This window comes from Pygocentrus nattereri, chromosome 3 (genome assembly GCF_015220715.1).
Source record: "Pygocentrus nattereri isolate fPygNat1 chromosome 3, fPygNat1.pri, whole genome shotgun sequence".
NCBI lineage: Eukaryota > Metazoa > Chordata > Actinopteri > Characiformes > Serrasalmidae > Pygocentrus > Pygocentrus nattereri.
In genome coordinates this window covers 2,022,536-2,028,407 of record NC_051213.1, presented here as the reverse complement: position 1 = coordinate 2,028,407, position 5,872 = coordinate 2,022,536, and the positions used below count along the sequence as shown (strand labels likewise).

The following is a 5,872-nucleotide window of genomic DNA, read 5'->3' as shown; positions in this document are numbered from 1 at the left end:
CTGAACCCAACCAGCCCGGTCCAAACCCTGAACCCAACCCAGCCCGGTCAAACCCTGAACCCAACCCAGCCCGGTCCAAACCCTGAACCCAACCCAGCCCGGTATAAACCCTGAACCCAACCCAGCCCGGCCGGTCCAAACCTGCTGAACCCAACCTCACGCCCCGGTCCAAACCCTGAACGCAACCCAGCCCGGTCCAAACCCTGAACCCAACCCAGTCCGGTCCAAACCCTGAACCCCAACCCAGCCCGGTCCAAACCCTGAACGCAACCCAGCCCGGTCCAAACCCTGAACACGAACCAGCCCGGTCCAAACCCTGAACCCAACCCAGCCCGGTCCAACCCTGACCCCAACCCAGCCGGTCCAAACCCTGAACCCAACCCAGCCCGGTATAAACCTGAACCCAACCCAGCCCTGGTATAAACCCTGAACCCAACCCAGCCCGGTCCAACCCTGAACCCAACCAGTCCGGTCCCAAACCCTGAACCCAACCCAGCCTGGTATAAACCCTGAACCCAACCCAGCCCGGTCCAACCCTGAACCCAACCCAGTCCGTTCCAAACCCTGAACCCAACCCAGCCCGGTCCAAACCCTGAACCCAACCCAGCCCGGTCCAAACCCTGAACCCAACCCAGCCCGGTATAAACCCTATATTACCCTCCAAATGTAGGATTTTCAGAAACTCCAAACAGAGAGTTATGAGAAAAACAGAAAAACCCCGCGAGACGGAGAACAAGAGACCAAAGAAACCCACAAATGTGAGAATCTTCTGTTAAAAATTGCGATAATTGTTGTTTTATCAGTTTAAATATCGTTTTCAGTGGATTTTGGTCTTTTTTCTCTGTAACAAGCATAAAAATTGCTAATAGCAGTTGAAGTTTCAGTAGCTAACTAGCCTAAATTTTCCCATTCCACCTTAAATGATGGCTCCACAATGTAACTGCTGCTCCATTTAAGGTGGAACGGGAAAATTTGAACAAGAACCTGGAGATTCTCTGACTTCAGCTTCATATCACTGAAGAATTCGGGGGGGGGTGATAATAAATAACTGCCCCCCTCTTTGAAGGCGTCTGACCCCTAAATGTCACTAAAGCCCAGCAGTGAGGAGCTGAACTTTCCCCTCCTCTGCTGTCCCTGCAGACGGGCAGGGTCGCCTACAGAGCGGCGCTAGTAGCTGTTAATGAAGAGATGCTCTTTTATTAGAGGGTCTCATTTCAGAGGAAGATCTCAACCACTGCCCTGTAGCTCAGGAACAAGGGGCAACATCCAAAACAAGGGGTGGGGGTAAAAAGAAGAAACGGGACTGGGCCTAAATCTAACCCAGCCTGGCCCAACCTGAACCTGTATCAACATGTATGCATAACGGTGTATAAATATAAATAAACGAGGCGCACAAGCGGAGATAAAAAGTGCTATTTTGAGTGGAGACGTGTTGGTGGTGCTAAAAATAAGCAGCTCTAATGGGAGAAAATGAAGGGTGAATGAAGCAGCTCCACTGAGCCCGTCCAACTCCTCTCCAGAGCAATTTACACAAACCAATTACAAAAACTATGTTTCCAGGGCCTTCCAGACCAAACAGCACCACAGCGTGTGTGTGTGTGTGTGTGTGTGTGTGTGTGTGTGTGTGTGTGTGTTTAACCCTTGTCCAGCCCTCCAGTCTGCACTAGGAACTGATCCTGAGGAATGTAAATGGAGGTGGATTACAGTGGGGTCAGTGTTAGCGTCTCTCCCTCCCACACCCCCACTACCCACCAGCAGGGCCCCCTAATCACACACAACCTCTCTTACAATAATCTCCCAGCTCCCTCACACACACACACACACACACACACACACAGCACTGTGTAAAAGTCAGAGACCACCTTCATTTCTTTAATACACAGTCGTAAAGTGGTTAAGCAGCAGTTACACACTTTCAGCATCAGGAGAACAACAACAAAAAAACCCACAGTTAAAGTGAAAACTACCCGCCTGACTCCACGCTCAGCCCCGTGGGTGGCAGTGTCTGCGTTTACATGCACACACACTTTTGCCTTTGCCAATCTGATTGAACACAATCGGATTACAGATTCAGACTGAGGTGTTTATTCTCACTCTGCTTCAACAATCTGATGAAAATCTTCGTTTACACGTTCACGACAAGTAATCCGGTGCAACATTAGACACACATGTGGAGCAGCGCTTAGTGTAGACGTTACCATGACAACGAACATCACGTGACATCATGTCAGAGTGGGATGAGCAGCAGTGAGCAGTGCTTGTGTTTTTAACTGCTTTAAAATGACGTCAGACTCAGGAAAACGTCCTTCACACGTCCTTATTAAAGAAGGCCGAGAGGAAGACGTCGTGCTCTGAGACGCATAAGCTGGACGTCCGTCCCACCGCCGTCTTTTAAAGATCAGAGCATGAACTTCGTCTCCTCTGCAGACCAGTTTCTGCTCCGCCGTGTTGAACGGTATAAACTCTCACTGTGACGCGACGCTCATGCAGAACGGACTGAAACTTTCCGATAGGGAATGTAATCGGATACAGGCGCTTACACGGATATTATTCTTCTATTTAACGGATTATTTACAGGAATACCCACCTCGATCAGTCAGACAGACACTGCACTCTGAATGGCCTCAATTGGACTAGACTATTCCGACTGAGTGTATTCATGGACGAATTCTATTCCGACTGAACTTTAAGTCAGATTATTAGGCTGCATGTAAACGTGGCTAATGAATCCCTCTTCACCTTCATTCCAGCTTCCAGTTTTTTCCAGGAGCCTCACTTTCAGCTCCTCAAAGAACCTGCAGACTCGCCTCCAAAGCTCAGTCTGAGAAGCTGGTTAATGATTTTCTGAAGTGATCAAACCCATTCAGTGGTGCTGAGGTCTGGACTCTGGGGTGGTCAGTCCATCGTTCAGCTTCTTTGTTTGGTGTGTCCGTCTCCTTTTCTCAGTGAGGTTCTTCTTGATCAGCTGCACGTCCTTTCAGACCCACAGCGCTGAGTGGTCTTCTCACAGTGGAAGGATGGACAGAAACACCTGTGGATGTTCTCAGATCTGAAGCAGCTTGATCTTCTCCTCTCTCTCAGAGATCAAAGCTTTCAGTGCTGTTTATCTGATGGGGGCAGTTTTGGGGTCGACCAGCTCTTCCAGGTGGTTGTTAGGAGTCTCAATTTCTCTGTAGACTTTAATCAGTTTTTGAAACTCTTGTTTTTCCACTTATTTCACTTTGACGTTCTCCTTCCTGATGCAAATGGATTATCATATATCTCCACAGAAACATGAATAATTTGTACTTTATGGCTGTTTTTTATCTGAATGGTGGTTTCTGACCTTTGTGCAATACGGTATGTTTACAGGTCACTGTGTGTGATGCTACTGCTAATAGGAACGAAATGCTATTAAGAACAGAAGAAATTTTTGGGTTTTTCTTTTCATGAGTTTTGCTTTGACTTTCTCGCTTTTTATCCAAGCTCATTTATCTCATTTATAATCTCCTCACAAACACCTCCTGAAGAATCAGTGACGTGTACTCAATGGACAGTTTTGAATGGAAGGTAAATAAAGGTGGTCTCTGATTCTGCACAGTGCTGTACATAAACTAATCCAACTCCACACACATACGAACGCCCCCCTCCTCCACTGCCGGTTCCCATGGCTGCTGTTCCCAGGCCAGATAACTTCCATTCCCAGCGAGAGAGAGCAAGGAAGGGAGAGAGAGTGAGAGGGTGAGAGAGAGAGAATGAGAGAAAGAGAGAGAGATAAAGAGTGGGTGAGAGAGAGAGAGGAAAAAGAGAAGGGAGGGAGAAAAAGAGAGGGACAGAGAGGGAGAGAGAGGGGGGGATAGAGAGAGAGAAGGGAAAGGGGAGAGAAAGAAAAAGAGAAGAGAGGGAGAAAGAAACAGGGACAGAGAGAGGGAGAGGGAGGGAGAGTGAGAGATAGATACAGAGAGAAAGATAGATACAGAGAGAGAGAGAGAGAGAGAGAGAGAGAGAGAGAGAGAGCGAGAGAAAGAGAGAGAGAGTGAGAGAGGGAGACAGAGAGACAGAAAGAGAGAGAGAAAGAGAGAGAGAGAGAGAGAGAGGGAGAGAGAGGGAGAGTGAGAGATAGATACAGAGAGAAAGATAGATAGAGAGAGAGAGGGAGGGAGAGAGAGAGAGAGATAGATACAGAGAGAGAGAGGGAGAGAGAGAGAGAGAGGGAGAGCGAGAGAGAGAGGGAGAGATAGATACAGAGAGAGAGAGAGAGAGAGAGAGAGAGAGAGATACAGAGAGAGAGAGAGAAAGAGAGAGAGAGAGAGAGAGAGAGAGAGAGGGAGAGGGAGAGAGAGAGAGAGAGAGAGAGAGAGAGAGAGAGAGAGAGAGAGAGAGGGAGAGAGAGAGAGAGGGGGAGTAAAAATAGCTCATTGAGAGTCTTTTGGCATCAGTGTGGGAACAAAACATTCCCTCTTTTCTTCTCTCCTTCCTCTCTCTCCCACTTTCTCTTTATTTATTTAATCTTTTTTTAACCTCCTTCTGGATGAAACTCCTGACCCCACTGCACTGAAAGAATAACAAACGCTCCGCAGTAACCCGATAAGGGTTTTATCCCACAGGTATGTCGGAATTACGTAATCTTAGCGAAGATTCCGCCTATCTGTCAAAGCGAGAAGAATTCCAGGACAGAAAAACAGAAACACCATGTGCGTCAAATATTTTTACACATCCACTCTTAAAAAGACGGTTCTTCCAGGGTTCTTTCAGAAAGACAACGGCTCTATATAGAACCATGCGCTGCATGCTAAAATGGTTCTCTGTATGGCGAATTGGTTCCTCAGACGGAGAATGTGTTGCATGTGGTTCTATATAGGACCAAAAGGGTTCTGATACTGTACACAAGCTTGATACTGTAACTACAGCAGAACCTTATCTGGTGCCATACAGAACCGCATTCTCCATCTGAGGAACCATTTCACCCTGTAACTGTTCTCTGAGTGCTCATGTCTCTATAAAGAACCATGGTTCTTCGTAAAGGGCCTCTTCAGGGTCTCATTAATGCTGTGGTACTTTCACCTCCGTCCCAGAGCCAACCAATACCCACATGCAAATGAGGTCATACATATTAATGACCTATCAAATGTAGCTCCAGTTGGGTGCCCAGATCGATACAGTGGGAAAAAAAAATATATATATATATAAAAATTCTCAGAAACGTCTGCAAATTGATTTTTAATCTGGAAACAAAATTTCACTACCAGAAAATATTCATATGAGAAAATGCACACACACACACACACACACACACACACACACACACACACACACACACACACACACACACCTTCTAAGCCGCTTCTCCTTCTGGGTCGTGGGGGGGGTGCTGGAGCCTATCCCAGCTGTCACTGGGCGAAAGGCAGAATACACCCTGCCCCTAGGGGGCAGTGGTCTGGAGGTTAGGGAACTGTGACCGGAAGGTTGCCCCAGCACTGACAGCACATGACTGAGGTGGCCTTGAGCAAGACACCTAACCCCCAACTGCTCCGTGGATAGGGCTGCCCACCACTCCGGGCAAGTGTGCTCACTGCCCCCTAGTGTGTGTATTCACTAGTGTGTGTGTGGTGTTTCACTTCACGGATGGGTTAAATGCGGAGGTGAAATTTCCCTGTTGTGGGATTAAAAAGTATCACTTAACACTTAATTTAACTTAGACAGGTCGCCAGTCCAGGGCAGACAGACAGACACACACACTCACACTTAGGGGCAGTACAGCATGTCCAATTGACCTGACTGCATGTCTTTGGACTGTGGGAGGAAACCGGAGAACCCAGAGTAAACCCACGCAGACACGGGGAGAACATGCAAACTCCACACAGAGAGGACCCTGGTCGCCCGGCCGGGGAAT

General features: G+C 47.8%; 1 protein-coding gene across 7 annotated transcripts in view; it reads right to left on the bottom strand.

Annotated features, from left to right (window-relative positions):
* si:ch73-103b11.2 (early endosome antigen 1) overlaps nucleotides 1–5,872 on the bottom strand; it is a 145,206-nt gene that overhangs the window by 89,661 nt on the left and 49,673 nt on the right. The window lies entirely within an intron of this gene.